Below are 17268 nucleotides of genomic sequence, written 5' to 3'. Positions count from 1 at the left end.
CTGCATGGATCTCAAACTTGGAAAGACCGTATACTTTTTCACAACACAAACATTTGATTCCTTGGCGCGTTATCCACCCTGCTGCCATAACACTCTTATCCTTTTTATTCAAGTAACATGCCTTCTGACCCAACATCATTATTATCTACCAAAGATGAGAGATTGGTTGTAGTTCCACATCTATTCTGCCTTTTTCCTCCTTTCAGCTTGAGAGAATCAACCGACCAGCTTGACGGTCGACCTTGTCATATATCATTTTTTAGTAACAAAGGATCTGTAGATGAAGGAAAGTTGTTGCATTCAACCTTTCTCTTCTTTAATTCAGGTTCACCACATTTCATTACCGGTTGGTTTTCAATGACAACATCACTGCAATCCTACTGTCTGTTTTCAACAGCTCCATTTTCTTTAAGAACAAAATCAAATTGCTCTATGAGTGTGAATGTAGTATCCATAAAGTTCTCGTTGTTAATGATTCCATCAAGCCATTGATTAAATTTATCATCATCTTGTAAAATATTCATCTTCCTGAAAACATAGAAATCATTTTATGAGAATTACATGAAAACAAGTACATACATATTTAAGTGATACAATTGGCCAACTATGATTGTTCAATGTAGAAATGCAGGTTTTGAGGCTTGTTTTCCTATGCTTTTGCAACCTTTCAATAAAAAAATGAAAAAAATGAAAATTAAAATTAAAAAAAAAAAAAAAGATCTGTAGAACAGTAGGTTTTGAGGCTTGTTTATGTGATCTATTGGGCTTAGCCAAAGGTCTTTACAATTGGCCTTGGTTTTGCAAGGTTTCTTTCATTTCTATATCAAAGTGACAATTTTGGAAATAGCACAAATAGATGAAATGAGTGGGCATCCTTCAAATACAAATGGCAAGTGAGCTTACCTCATCAAATAGAAGAAATGAACACAATGGCCATAATTTTCTATAATTCTGCTTCTTTCTCTTCTTTTTTTTTCCATCATTCTTGCTATTTCTGTGTCATTTTTATTTCAGCAGAAATTTTTTTCTTGGTTCATTTTTCTCCCCTTTTCACCTTAAGCCTCTTTCATATACTTGCAGTGATGAAAAGTGAGAATTTGACTTCTCTTCTACCACAAGATGAACATCATTCAGACCCAGCTTTTCAAGGTTTACAAAGAGTTGTTGCAATTACACACGGTATATATGCGCACACTATGCCAACCTAGCAAGTCATGATTACCTCCCTCAAGTCTCATAAATCACTCTCTTGCTTGCTTTTCCACGGGAAAATGAACAATTAGGGAGCATATTTCCTTTATTTAATGAATTTTCAGGCAGTGGAAATGCATTGGAAAGGGTACTTGCACTGGAAATTGAGCTTGCGGAAGCATTGGAAGCAAAGAAAAAATCGAGCATTCATTTTCAGAGGTAGACTATAGCATAGATGGTAACAAACATCAATGACCTTATTCATTTTACTGCAGTATGTGAATTTTTTCCGCCGATATAGTCAGAGTACGAAACAGTGTTGTGAAGAGCATGCTTACTACACAACAGGACTTGATATTGACTTTCAACTAGCCGCAAGTTCCCACAAATTTCACCACCAATTTGAAAATTATGGTGACTCATCTGATCAACTTGGAGTTAATAAGTGATCTAGATATTTAATCTAAAGTTGGGTAATGGACCTCCATCTGCACCATAGTTCTGAAACTCGCTAACTCTACTCAAAACCGATAACCATCCCATCCATGGCTTGAAAAAAGGACGGCCATAGAAAATAAGGCCAAATCAAAATTGGATTGGATAATCCGATTGGTGTGATTTTTTCATCGTAGCCCATGAAATTTGTTCTAAACTCAATGAACAGATCAGATTGACAACTAGACTATCTAGGTGAACCAATGCCACTAGGAGAACTATAACTTAGTATCTCTCGAACTAATTTACACTCTAATTACCTAATCTATTGCAGTTCCAACCAACTGCGCATCAAAATGCAGCTTTAACCATAGTTCAGTACTGTAATATTGTAATCACTATATTTTGGTAACTTTCCTCATTCAAATTGAACTAGTTTATTGCAATTCAATTCAATAGTGGATCCAAATTTGAATGGTATAAAGGAAATGACCTGTTTGGATACAATATTTAATACTGAAGTAGTTTGCAATTTGTTTCAATTCAATAGCACACTTCCATTCTTTCAAATGCATTTATCAAGAATCATAAAGAGAAAGTTCTGCGGAAATACAATTGTATCAAAAGAGGCCATGAGTTCAGGACGCACCTTTAAACCAATGCAGCTTAAGTGAAATATGGACAGGCATCCGCCCCCACAGACTACTGATTCGTTCCCATAGTGACGACAGATATTGCATATTCCATTGCTTATGGAGCAAGGGGCGTTACTCTTTGTTTCCTCATGCAGATGTCCTGTGAAACTGTGAACCTTATCATCACCCTCCATTTGCTGAATTTTAAGATGGGGTTGATCGCTCTCAATTTGCTCATGCAGATATCCGCCTTTAACATCATTACTGCTCGCCATTTGCTGAATTTCAGGGTGGGGCGAATTGCTCTCAAATTGCTCATGGAAATATCCAGTGAAATCTTCAACCTTTTCATCACCCTTCATTTGTTGAATGTCAGTGTGGGGCGGAATGCTATCCATTTGTTTTTGTGGGTCTTGTTCATAGCCTTTAACTTCATTACCGTTCTCTGTTCGATGAATTTCAGGGTAGGGCAGATTGCTTTCAATTTGCTCATGAAGATGTCCAGTGGAAATTTCAACCTTGTCATCACCTTCCACTAGTTGAATGACAGGGTAGGACAGATAGTCATCGATTTGCACTTGTAGAATGTCAAGGTGGGATCCATATCCTGTGAAACTTTCATCCTTCACATTATCTTCTCTTTGTTGAATTATAGGGTGAGGCTCATCACTTTCCATTTCCTCATGTAGATATGCTAAGAAGTCCCCAACATTTATATCATCCTCCATTTGTTGCACGTTAGTGTGGGGCAAATCACTCTCCATTTGCTTGTGCAGATCTTGTTCAAGGCCTTTAACTTCATCATCATGCTTTATTTGTATTTGGCACTGCATCAGTGACCTTCCATCTTCCAAGAAGATATTGGTAGAAGGCCTGCGACTGTTGCTACTTGCATGGATCTCAAACTTGGAAAGACCGTATACTTTTTCACAACACAATCATTTGATTCCTTGGCGCCTTATCCACCCTGCTGCCATAACACTCTTATCCTTTTTATTCAAGTAACATGCCCTCTGACCCAACATCATTATTATCTATCAAAGTTGAGAGATTGGTTGTAGTTCCACGCCTATTTTGCCTTTTTCCTCCTTTCAGCTTCAGAGAATCAACCGAGCAGCTTGACGGTCGACCTTGTCGTATATCGTTTTTTAGTAACGAAGCATCTGTAGATGAAGGAAAGTTGTTGCATTCAACCTTTCTCTTCTTTAATTCAGGTTCACCACATTTCATTACCGGTTGGTTTTCAATGGCAACATCACTGCAATCCTACTGTCTGTTTTCAACAGCTCCATTTTCTTTAAGAACAAAATCAAATTGCTCTATGAGTGTGAATGTAGTATCCATAAAGTTCTCGTTGTTAATGATTCCATCAAGCCATTGATTAAATGTATCATCTTGTAAAATATTCATCTTCCTGAAAACATAGAAATCATTTTATGAGAATTACATGAAAACAAGTACATACATATTTAAGTGATACAATTGGCCAACTATGATTGTTCAATGTAGAAATGCTGGTTTTGAGGCTTGTTTTCCTATGCTTTTGCAACCATTCAATAAAAATAAAAATAAAATCTGTAGAACAGTAGGTTTTGAGGCTTGTTTATGTGATCTTTTGGGCTTAGCCAAAGGTCTTTACAATTGGCCTTGGTTTTGCAAGGTTTCTTTCATTTCTATATCAAAGTGACAATTTTGGAAATAGCACAAATAGATGAAATGAGTGGGCATCCTTCAAATACAAATGGCAAGTGAGCTTACCTCATCAAATACAAGAAATGAACACAATGGCCATAATTTTCTATAATTCTCCCTCTTCTTCTTTTTTTTCCCCTCATTCTTGCTATTTCTGTGTCATTTTTATTTCAGCAGGAATTTTTTTCTTGGTTCATTTTTCTCCCCCTTTCACCTTAAGCCTCTTTCATATACTTGCAGTGATGAAAAGTGAGAATTTGACTTCTCTTCTACCACAAGATGAACATCATTCAGACCCAGCTTTTCAAGGTTTACAAAGAGTTGTTGCAATTACACACGGTATATATGCGCACACTATGCCAACCTAGCAAGTCATGATTACCTCCCTCAAGTCTCATAAATCACTCTTTTGCTTGCTTTTCCACCGGAAAATGAACTATTAGGGAGCATATTTCCTTTATTTAATGAATTTTCAGGCAGCAGAAATGAATTGGAAAGGGTACTTGCACTGGAAATTGAGCTCGCGGAAGCATTGGAAGCAAAGAAAAAATCGAGCATTCATTTTCAGAGGTAGACTATAGCATGGATGGTAACAAACATCAATGACCTTATTCATTTTACTGCAGTATGTGAATTTTTTTCGCCCATATAGTCAGAGTACGAAACAGTGTTGTGAAGAGCATGCTTACTACACAACAGGACTTGATATTGACTTTCAACTAGCAGCAAGTTCCCACAAATTTCACCACCAATTTGAAAATTATGGTGACTCATCTGATCAACTTGGAGTTAATAAGTGATCTAGATATTTAATCTAAAGTTAAGTAATGATTGTGGTCAACATTGTTTAGTTACTTTTTACAACTGTCTGGAAACTCTAAATCATCTTCACCCACCAACATCTCACAGCATGAAGGCCTGAAGTATGTTTTCTGCCATCCTGGTTTACACTTTTCCCTCCTCTTTTCCTCACAGAGCCTTATTGGTCTTTTATGATATTCCTGAATCTCAATTGATCTACAAACTTGCTTCCAGGTAGTTACCCAATGTTCTACTTTTAGGTAACTGACATAGAGACTCAGTGTTAGTCTGTTAGACACTACAAACCTTGAGAATCCAAATGCAAACATCTCTGTATGGGCTATATGTTATTGTCAGAACTCAGAAGCTGCAATCATCATACTTACATTTCATTTCATTCACAGTTGCAACAGGCTCTTGCAAAGACATTGACTGTGGATGAGCTTTTTTATATGAAAGCAATTTGCACTATTGGAGCCAAATAAGAATGGGTGCATCTCACTAGAAAACATCAGAATGGTTAGTTTTATAACTTTGACTATCTATTTTACTGTTGACTATCTGTAGTTATTCTGCAATTTCAAATGGTTCTGTATGTTTTATAACTTTGTACCAATACTCCTTTCTTCTATGACAGTTGAATGCTCTTCAATATAGACTTTCAAGCATACAGAAACACTTTCAAGCCCCTAGTTGCATTTGGACTCATTGCCGTGGAGTTGGTGTTCTTGCACCTTGTAGGCATCCTCAAATCCTCCCAATTGGAAATGTAAGTGGGTGTTTCAAACTCTTACCAGGGCACTTTGTGCTATCTTTCACTGTTTGTTTTATTTCAGATCTAGTCAATAGGCATGTCAACAAGTAACAGAGGAAGCAGAGAAGGAATATGAGAAATTATCAGACTGGATTAGTGGAAATATGGAAGTAATGAAGGTAGACATGATGGGTGCATTTTTATCAGGGTTGCAACAGACACAGGGTACTTTCTCATATTGATCTCAGCTGTTCATGTTTGCTACTTTCTTGTAATCATGCATCCTTGATGATCCTATAACCTTTGAATCTTGGATTTGAACATGACTCATTAAAAATTTTACTTTTCAATATTCCATGTTCCTATTCATGCACAATCATCTGAAACCAATTTTCTTCAAATGGCACTAGTAGCATATAATCCCCAGCATGATTCGGTTCAGATCATCATCTAAGATTCATTTGATTTTTTTCTTTTCATCTCTTTTTTCTTTTGGGCTGTGGATTCCAGCAGATGTACTGACAGTCAAAAAACAAGAGCCAATTTGTCTGCTTCCACAGAGCTTTTTTACTGCAAAATTCTCCATATTTGTCTGAGATTTGAGAGGACTTGTCCTTTGTCTAAAGCATTTGATGAAGGGTCTTTTTTGTATCTATTAACCCAACACCCAAATCTTCTGAATTCTTTCACTACCACTTCTCTGTTTCAATTTGAGAAATGGGTTCTTGTATTCTTGTTTCAAAGAGGTCTTGAAAAGATTTTTCTTTAATTGAAAGAGAGAGAGAGAGAGAGAGAGAGAGAGAGAGAGAGAGAGAGGAATCCAGTTTGCCTCTGCTTCCTTCTTAAAGGTACGGAGAGCTGCCTCTGCTTCCTTGGGATCACTTGTAATATTCTCTATCCAGTTTGCCGATGATGCCTTCAACTTATTGATGGACATATTAAATGATGATACCTCAGTTGTTCGGTTGCAAACTTTGAAAACAATGTTCCATATGGCATCATACGATCATCTGAAAGTGCAAGAGAAACACATGCACATGGTATGGTCCTTTTACGGTAACTTACAAGGTCCAATGTTTGAATGCAGATGTAGAATATTAGGGCAGTACTTTTAACTGTGGATTTTAGTAACTAGTGCTAATGTTTCTGAATTGGATTCTGTTTCTGTCCTCTCTAATTCTCTGATAGAAGTTTTCCTTCATATGAAGTCACGATCCACATGCTATCTCCTTTCAGTACTAGTAGAAGTAGCACCACTGGCAACACCTAGGTGATGGAAAATGGTCTTTCTCCCATTTTATATCAGTGTAGTTCGATTGAAAGTTAATTGACATTGTGAGTTGATATGTTGCATAAGAAAGACAAGTTTTGAGAAAATCCAAAATACTCTCACTGTAAATAGTAAAATTCATCTAATGCCACATCTATTTCTTTGATTGAATAGTGTCTCTTGGAAAGCTCTAATGTTAACTTCGATTTGTCTCCTGTGAATCAACTACAAAAACTAATGTAATGCGGTAGATTTCAGCACAGTTTGCGTGGAAGAAGTAAATCAGCTCCTATTGGAATACAATCGCCTGTTTTCTATGTAACTCATGAACTAAGATGCGTTATTAACCTTCTCTTGAATTTGGAGATTTCTAATGATATATGAGGGTGAGTTTGGATGTGGCACTGAATTGAATTGCATTTGTGAACTTTGGGTGAGCTAGCAATTGAACTGTTAAAAACTTTCAATCAGTTTGAGGTGACTGATTGATGGATGACCAAATTGGTGGGAATGCATTAGTCTGTAGCTAATGTAAATATTTGAAAGGTTTGTTTACTTCTTATAAGGATGGCTGAACAATTTCAAATACTATGTATCATGGGAGTGATATTCCGCGTCTGTATTCACTGGATTGGTTGAACAACCGCAATGTCTAATCCGTGAACACTTGCTTCATGAAATCGTAATTAAAAGGGCATTTTTTGTTGTATCCATGGGTTCCTTGATGTGTCTCTATCAGTAGTTTTTTTTTTTCCTTTTGTTTTGTGTTGATGTTTGGTTATTTTGTGGTGCCCACCCTAATTTTGTTTAGCTAGATTATCATATCCACAGAGACTTGGCCATAGTTCCTCCAAATGCGACACTTCTTTATGAAGTGGAACTACTCAGCTTTGCCAAGGTTTAAATCTCTCCACATTGAATACGTCTGTTGATCTATTTTTCATCCTTCCACTTTTCTCATACATGGTCTTTGCATCCATTTGGCAGGCCTTTATTTGGACAGGGGTATACTGGAGCCATGTTCAATCCACAGTGGTCCTCTCCTATCAGTCTTTATTGATCATAGGTAGACCACTTGAGCCCAACATGGCTTATTGTTGGTGTTCTGGAATAGTAAATTCCTATGGACATGACAAAGACTGTATTTTCTTATACTTCCATATATGGATATGCACACACATACCAGTGCGTTTTCTCCCAGTTCTCTTTGTACTTGCTTGCACACATTGTCATGCATCAGAATCTTGTGAATTGTGATGAAGTAATAAGGATGGCTTCTGATATTTGGTTTATGATTTTCTCCTAGGCCGGACCTGAGAAAAGAAAATGGAGGGGACTGTGTTCACCCCCTATCTGGAAGGCATGACATCTGTAAAATCCAATGAAGGGAAAATGCTGACCAAACCTTTCTTGGATGTCTGCAAGCTTGTGTTGCCTGTTATAGGTATGACATTCATGTTCATTTTTTCAGAATACAAACATGAAAACTGAATAAGTTTTAAGCAATCTCATTTAGTCCTTTTATGTTAATTCTTAGGATGGTGGACCTCTGTTGCATAGCCATTTTATACTAATTTTGTTTGTGCTAGAATTAGAAGCAGGTATGAAAGAAGCTTAACAAGTTCTTTTCTTTTTGAGAAATAAATCCTAATAAGCTAGCTTGTAAATGTGTTAACATGTTCCATTGTTTCTTTTTGAGAAAAAAATTTCCAACGCACGTTGTGTTGTTAATGCTTATCATGGATTATTCATAATTTTAAAGAATCACTTCTGTTTGGCACTCGTAACTATCATATCCATCTGTTCCAAAATGGATGGCTGTAGAAAATAAAGCCAAATCAATTAAGGGGCTGATTTACATTTACATTATTTTCAGGCATGATTTCCAGTTTTTTAACATACAAATGCTGAATGAGCTATATGAGAATGAAGTATACTATCTCATAGTGACTGTCAACTAATTCTCTAGTAATAATATATTAGTTTATGCAAATACTTCGTCTATTGAGACTTTCCTTTTTGGCTTTCATTTTACAGCTCCAAAGGTGATGATGATAGTAACAAAATCCTATTACCAGTAAAGAAAAAGAGCAAAACAAAAGGCATGAATAAAGTACCAAACAAGTTAAGAGTTTTGCAATTAAGTGAGGCTTTAATTTTGTATATAATATTAATTTTAAATTGTATACAATATTCTTTGGTTTTTAAATATAAAAAAATATGTACAGCTTCTATTGGCCATTCGTAAATAATGAAAAATACCATTCCAAAAATTTAAAATTTGAACGGTTTAAAACCGTTCCTAAAATTTTGTTCATATCAATTGTACCGTTTTCAACCTTAGGAACGGTTTTTAACCGTTCCTAAAAGTCTTTGAAATTGAAACGATGCTTGCGACGCCCCTTCTAGGAACGGTTTAAAACCGTTCCTAAGGGGTGCTTTTGGTGTAGTGAAGGATTACGAACCTATGGCCACATTCCTACCATGCAATCCACTAAAGAAAACTCCTCATTTGTGGTCACTTTTATCATTTTAGGAAAAATCATATCAAGTGTAGGAGAAAACCAACCGAAGGTGCTTTTTACAGTATCTTGATTAATCAGGTAGCTCAATGAAAGCTTGATTTAAAAGGTTACTGGATTTAAATACCATATTAATGAGGTATTGTGTTGTAATTTTTTTTCTTTTTTCATTCGGCACACCTAGCCCTACCCATGCCCGTCTCTAGCCACAAGCAGGCAGTTCGATGGCCAAGCCCACCGTGATGTATCCATTTATCCATGTTGTCCATGCCTTCTCTCATATAATTTCAAGGTATGCGCATAAAAATGAGGTAGATGCGACGCTCAAGTGGATGACACCAAATAAAAAGTTTGGGTTGCATTGCATTAAATGCATGTCATTAAATGTAAGAGTAACCTTGGGTGTGGTACACTTGAATGTTGTAAATATCTCATTTTGTTCACATACATCAAAAAGATCTAAGAGAAGGCCGGGATGGACTGTGTGAATAAACAGCTATCAAAGTGGGTCCACCCACAAAACTGCCTGTTTGGGACGCTGATTAACTACTGATAGGCAGAGTAGCGAGACTCGCTACTGAAGTGATGTCACCAAGTTTTGTGGGCCTCACCATGATGTATGTGTTGTATCCACACTGTCCATCATTTGGAGAGATCATTTTAGGGAATTATCAAAAGAATAAGAAGGATCCAAAGATGGAGTGGACCCCACCACAGAAATAGTGGGGTGAGTGACGCCCACCCTTGAAACCTTCCTAAGGTCCACCATGATGTTTATTTGAGATCCAACCTATTAATGTGTTAACGAAGACATGAAAGAAGGGAAAACACTAATATCACCTTGATCGAAAACTTTTGTGGCCCTTAGAAGTTTTAAACGGTGGGCATCACTCTCCTCACTTTTTTCTGTAGTGGGGTCCACTAGAGCTTTTGATTTGTCTCATTATTTGGATCATGGCCTAATATAATCTATCAGTGGATACAATATAAATCATGGTGGGGCCCCAGAACTTGGTGATGTAACATCAGCAGCGAGTCTAGCTACTCAACCTGTCAGTAGCTAATCTGCGTCCGCTTGTTTGTTGCTAGAGAGGACTCCGATAGATTGAGTAGCCAGACTCGCTGAAGTGACGTCACCAAGTTGTGTGGGACCCACTATGATGTATGTATTGTATCTACACTCTCCATCCATTTGGAGATATCAATTTAGGGCATTAGCCAAAGAACAAGTCAGTTCCAAAGCTCGAGTGGACCCCACCACAGAAAACAGCAGAGAGTGTGACGTCCACCATTAAAAATTTCTAAGGGCCACAGAAATTTTCGATCAAGCTGAAATTTGTGTTTTCCCTTCTTTCATGTCTGTCTTAACTTATGAACACGTTGGATCTCAGGTAAAGATCATAGTCGACCTTAGGAAGGTTTTGATGGGGTGTCACTCTTCCCACTGTTTTCTTTGGTGGGGTCCATTCTAGATTTGGATCTAACTCATTCTTTGTCTCATGCCTTGGATGGATGGTATGGATACAACACATACATCATGGTGGGTTAGTCTTGCTACTCAACCTGTTGTACCTAATCATGGTGATTGCATCTATTAAAAAGAAAGAAAGCAATAAACATGTTTGTCTTGATTATTGTGTTTGTTTGATTTCATGGCAAGTTCTTTTTGTGTGAGAACATAGTTTGCCCAACTTGGCTGTTTTGTGCACCTTCCACAATAGTAGAAGGATAAGAATGCATGTCCTATATATATATATATATAAGAATATGATTTTCTTAAGATTTAATAACTCACGTGTTTATATTATTTTCATTTAAAAGGTTTATAATATATTTACTTTTCTTGTGTAGGAGTTTTCATGGATTGTGAAGTATTTGAAATGGGTTATGTTGGAAAAAAAAGAAGTGAGTTTATGTTTTTAATTATTTATTGTTGTGTTAATTGGAAATTTATAATTTTTTAGTGTGTAATGGCATAAATGAATATTTTAGTCTGTAATGGCATAAATGAATATTTTGATGTTAATGAGGTCATCTGATTGTTTTGGATCTTCAAGTGTGCGTTGATTTTTCATTTGAGCCCAACATGGTCTTGCAACCAAAAATATGAGTCATTTTCATATTAATCACATTTTTCCGCCTATCTAACCCTTTAGTTTTAAAGATAGAGAAGTTTTCAAGTCCTTACCTCAATGGTAGACTCTGTGAAGTTTCAACATGAGGTCTTGGGTTTGATAGCCATAGGTGGTGAAATCCCACTACGGCGTGCGTGGGTGTGTATGTCGGGTGCGTGTGTAAAAAGAAAAGAAGCACCATTTTCAAATCTATAACACTTTAATTTTTATTTCTAAGGGCCTGTTTGTTAACCGTGAATTTTTGCACTTAATGTGGAATTGGAAAAATGTTCAGTGTTTAGTGGTGTTTGTTAATGCGTCAATAACACAGAAGAAGGAAAGCGCTAAGTGGTTTTTCACTGAATTCTTTCCATGATAGGAGTCTAGCTAATGGTGAATGCGTAATGCGCTCAGTGAATTTTTTATTAAACAAAAAATTTTGCTTCCAAAATTACCCCTTTTTAAGTTACTACCGACGCAAATTTTTCTCTTTAAATTGTTTGCGCAACACAAAATCAAACTTCTTTATGCCCCACCATGATGTATGTGTTTCATCCATTCCATCCATCCATTTTTAAAGATCATTTTAGGCTAGATACCAAAAATGAAAGGAATATAAGTCTCAGGTGGACCATATCACAGGAAAACAATAGTGATTGGATATCCACCATTAAAATTCTCCTAAGGCCCAATGTACTGTTTACTTGACATCCAATCTGTTGATTAGGTCATATAGACCTATATGAATGGAAAAAACAAATATCAGCTTGATCCAAAACTTTTATGGCCCCCAAAAAGTTTTTAATGGTTGAGGTTCATTCAACACCGTTTCCCTGTAATGTGGTCCACTTGAGATTGGGATATACCTCATTTTTGGTCTCATGCCATAAAATGATCTAGAAACACAGATGGACGGCATGGATGAAACACATACATCATGGTGGGGCCCACATAGCACCAACTATCAGCCATTGGCCGGTAGCAAGGGAGTAGCCAATTTGTTCTGCGGACGCAGATTGGATACTGACAGTTGAGTAGCGAGACTTGCTACTGAAGTTACGTCACCAAGTTATGTGGGCCCCATCATGATGTATGTTTTGTATCCACACCATCCATCCATTTGGAAATATAATTTTAGGTAAGGATCCAAAGGAGGAGTTAAATCCAAAGCTCCAGTGGACCTCACCACAGAAAACAGTGGGGAGAGTGATGCCCACCATTAAAACTTAAATAGGCCACAAAAGTTTTTGATCAAGTTGATATTTGTTTTTTCCCTTCTTTCGTGTCTGTGTTAACTTGTGAACAGGTTGGATTTCAAATAAAAATCACGGTGAAACTTAGGAAGGTTTTAATAGTAGGCATTAATCTTGCCACTTTTTTTGTGGTGGGGTCGACTACATATTTGGATCTGCCTCATTCTTTAACTCATGCTCTAAAATTAAATCTCCAAATAGATGGACGGTGTAGATAAAGCACATACATCATAGTGGGCCCACATACATCATAATGGGCCCATGGAACTTGATGACATCACTTCAATAGCTAATCTGCGTCCAAATAGGATGTGGATTGGTTGGTGTACCAATTGTGTACCTCACACCAGACATATAGCTGTAACGTCCCGTCCAACTAGAACAGTGTCTGGGGGCGTCCACGTGGGATTTGCCGCAGGACCGTTCGATTAAACTACTCATGGTGAGGTACCGCAAATAAATTAATCCAAGATTAGCCCAATTGAGTAGACCAGACGAGTCATGACAGGACCAAGTATGGGCCGCCAAGCCAGATGGCCGTTTACACTTAGCAATAGCCCGTGCGGGCTATACCGCAACGCGGGAAGGTCAGAAAATTAAAAAAATTTAGGAAGTATAGATTTCACTGGGCTTGTGATCAATCACGGACCACGGACTCAGTGGACACCTAGAATAAATTATTCACGTCGTTCCAGCGGTACTTGCCAAATACAACCCACCAAGGCCAGAGTTGAAATCTGACACTTGTAAGTGAAACTGAGATTCCAGGCTTCCCAGCTGTCGGATCTCTTCTACATTTATGGTAAAGGTCTAATGTATTTTCCTACGCCTGTCCACAAAATCTGGGACCCAATCGTGGAACAGTGACCGTTGATCGCAAATCGAACCTATACGACCAAACCCCATATCCGATCGTTTTTTTTGCATGGCCCTTTATCAGGCCATGAAGCACCTATCCTATAAGTTTCATGGTCAGGGGACCACCAGAACTGCCCCAACAACTGGAGTAGACCCCACAGGGCCATTTAATGATTGGAACCGTATGATCAAATCCCATATTTATTCATCTGTTTGCTTCCAAACTTTGCAAGACCCTTCATCGGGATATGAGACACCTACATACCAAATTTGGTGGCCAAGGGGGTGTTAGGGCCGCCCCACAGCCAATATGAAGTCCTAAAGGGCCATTATGGGCATTTGAGGAAACTTAAGGACAAAGGGCCCAAGTCTAGGAAATAAACCCTAGCTCTCTCCCTCATAACTTCCTCCATTCTCCAACAACTAAGCTCTCTCCCTCATACCTTCCTCCATCCTCCAACAACCAAGCTCTCTCCCTCATAACTTCCTCCATTCTCCAATAACCAAGGAAAGTAAAGAGAGATAGAAAGAGTGAAGAAGAGCTAGGGTGGACCATAGATCATGGTGGGGCCCAAGGAAACCCCATCTTGCAACTCCCTACCTCTTCTACAAGAAAACCCTACGCCTCAACCTCAAGAATCGCTTCCGTTGATCGTTTAGGTAAATCCTTCATCCCTTTTCCCTGAAACCCTTGTGTTGAGAAGGGATTGGCCTGTATTTCTAACATGCAAGTGCTTGCTTTAGGGATTCCAGCCGATTGACCTCAAAGCGCTCATTCTTAGGTCATTTTCCAAGTCTCCATTGATCCATAGGTGCAGACTATTATCCTTAGGTGGCCTTGCACCAACTATACTATGAGCCTAATGATTTTGATTGCTTGAATGATGTATTTGGAAATTCTAGAGAAAACCTAGGACTTGTACGTTTGCTTGAAATTGCATGGAATGGTATGCTTGTTTAGTACTCACATGATGTTGTTCTTACCTCTCACATGAATTGCTACAATGGTTGATTACATATTCATGTCTTGTTGATTTTCTCATAAGGTATTGCTTTATAACATGCACATTTCCTTAATTCTTGTGCCATTTGATTCCATGAATTGTGGAAAGTGCTTAGCTTCCTCACTAACCCACACCACACACTTGCACCCTTAATTCACATCATGATTTGCTTTGCTTGGTAGAGAAATTCAAGATTCTATGTTAGAGGATATGAGCGTATGCTTCTACTTGTATTGGATGATAACCCCGGTTGTGGCATATTATGAAATTACCCTCAATCCTTGGGTTGGTCAGGAAAAGGAGGAGAGTGAAGGTGGCCCCGTTGGTAGGGCTATCCTGAGGCTAAACCCATGGATTTGAGCGGGTGCGTGTGGGCGATAGTAGTTAGACTACATGGGTCGCTCGTACCCGATGTCGTATGTCATGTGCCTACCTGAACTCATGCGGTCTAGTCTATTGGCTGACCAACCTTGTTTTGTTAACCCTGTTTGCTCACATATGTATGGAACCTGGAATACCCTACAACCGTTATAGCCCATCGATAACCAAATTAGAACCGATCCACCGCCTCGTGAGCCGGGCATGGTAGAATGGGACACTGTGTCCAAGCTGACGGCCTACACTGGGTTGACGTGCCTCCTCGTAGTGACTGCAAGCGATCCCTTCTTCTCGGCACTCCTCATGTGCTTGAAGTCGGGGATGGGGAACCCGACAGGATCAAGGATCGCGGGGTCTCAACCTCACACGTTAGAGGGCCTTGGCCTCACAACCAGTTCATGGCATTTGATACATGGGGTGTATCAGTTTCCCCAACCTGCTAGATGAATGGAATTAACTAAGAACTTGGCTAACATTATCACGCATCGCACTAGCTAGGTTGGCGACTCGGCGGTCGAGGTCGCTCTGAGGGAGTGTTAGTCATACGCGATCGTTAGAGGGAGTCGCTCGAGGAAGTGTTGTGGCGAGGGCATGCATCATATCATCTATCATGCATATGCATTAATGAGATTAGTTAGGTATTTATGAATGATTGCTTTTCATTAAGTTCATAATATAATTGATGTCTGTTACAACTTAAGATTAATAGCACCCATTGAGTTAATCACTCACTCCCACTCTAGGACGGTGTTTTAAAACACCAACCAGACTCGCCCGTAGATGCAGGTGATGCAGATTTGGAGGAGCCTGGCGACACGAGCCTCGAGGAGGACGAGTTCTCCTACTTCCAGCTGATGAGCGGGTCTTCATCGGCTCAATAGATGAGATGTTGGATCGCTGAGTATTAGACTCAGTCTTATTCTTTTGGACATACTATTCTTTTGTGATTTTGTTGGGCAACGCCTAGTGCGACCCATATGTATTTTTGGACCTATATATATATATACATACTTGATCTCTTCATTTCAGTAGACATGTGTGGTTGTGTTTCATGTTCCAGGAAATTCCAGACTATGCATTTAAACCTGATTAAACGCATATTAATGAAAATCGGTTATAAGTGACACTCGGGAACTCAGGAGTCAAGTGTATGCACGACCCCCGATTTTCAGGGCGTTACAATAGCTGTTGGGTTCAGCAAGTTCTATCGGTTTAAGCATAAGGTATGTGTTATATTCAAACTATCCATCCATTTGACAAGCTCGTATTAAAGCTTTAAGACAAAAAATAAGCTACAAAGAGGAGCTGGGGATTGAATATCTACCATTGAAACCCTTTTTAGGGTCACAGAAGTTTTGAATCAATATGATTTTTTCCCTCTTCATATAGGTATTTGTGACCTTACGAACATATTGGATGGAAAACAAACTTAAATAAGCCACGAAAGTTTTGGATCAATATATTTTCACTTCATCCAATTGGGAATGACCTTATAAAGGGTTCGGATAGCATATAAATATAAGGTGGGCCTTATTTGAAGGTTTTGTTGCTACTGGTGTTCAATCCTATACAACACATATTGACAATCTTCCCGCTGAGAGGAATTGAGGGCCTTATGATGATATTTTAGTTTATTTGAATTAAATATAACGATTTTATTTTCATTTAATAAAAAATAATTTCTTTATAATGTAAAACATTTCCAAATGAGAGATAGGGGCAAATGTGTCAAATTAACATATTTCAGACATTTGAGATGTTTGTTAACAAACAGTTTGTTTCAGATTCAGTACTTAATTTTTAGACTTCAGCCATAATTATCAAACAAGTTTTTTTTTTTACTTCAGATTTCAAATTCAGGCTTTAGATTTCAGATTCAGGCTTCAGATTTCATATTCGGTCATTAGATTTCAAATTTAACAAATGGGGCCTAAACTTTAGAGCTTTTTTCGGATGAGAATACCATCTTTTTGGAATTTTCTCATCACTTCCTATTTCTTCTTAAAATTGTATCCCCTCTTCCATTTTTAATTGACTTATCTGCTTTGATTGTGCTTATTTTGGAGTACGTTACATTATTTAGTATAATTCTACAAATGCTTAGATGCCAAATGTAGAAGTTTTTGAGAACTCCACTTCCGCAAAGCATAAGTGACACTTGAAATCTCGGGAGTCGAGTATTTACTCGACCCTTGAAATTCGGGGAGTTACAATTGGTGATGAAGTTTGATGTTTCAGCCTGGTCGGACAGTGGAATGTCGCTTACACATACAGATTTGGTGGTAGATAATGAAGGCAAATCTACTCTTGTAGATAAAAGTGATGCCAAATATGAAATTGACCGAGCATCGTAAAATTAAC

The 17268-nt window shown here is 38.1% G+C and overlaps 1 protein-coding gene and 1 long non-coding RNA gene across 7 annotated transcripts in view; both read left to right on the top strand.

Annotated features, from left to right (window-relative positions):
* Window positions 1-17268, top strand: part of LOC131255657 (uncharacterized) — a 106205-nt gene that overhangs the window by 32239 nt on the left and 56698 nt on the right. The gene's annotated exons all lie outside the window — the stretch shown is intronic.
* On the top strand, window positions 1675-8904 carry LOC131255662 (uncharacterized). Of its 4 annotated transcripts, none has more exons than XR_009176236.1 (5): window positions 1675-4523; window positions 5168-5273; window positions 5392-5733; window positions 7766-7844; window positions 8085-8904. It is a non-coding gene; the product is annotated as an uncharacterized LOC131255662 (long non-coding RNA). The 4 variants fall into 4 exon arrangements; XR_009176235.1 differs by having other exon boundaries at window positions 5168-5523; window positions 5591-5733; XR_009176234.1 differs by having other exon boundaries at window positions 5168-5733.

The sequence above is a fragment of the Magnolia sinica genome, chromosome 9, assembly GCF_029962835.1.
Source record: "Magnolia sinica isolate HGM2019 chromosome 9, MsV1, whole genome shotgun sequence".
Taxonomy (NCBI): Eukaryota; Viridiplantae; Streptophyta; class Magnoliopsida; order Magnoliales; family Magnoliaceae; genus Magnolia; species Magnolia sinica.
This window is presented reverse-complemented; position numbering and strand designations above follow the sequence as displayed.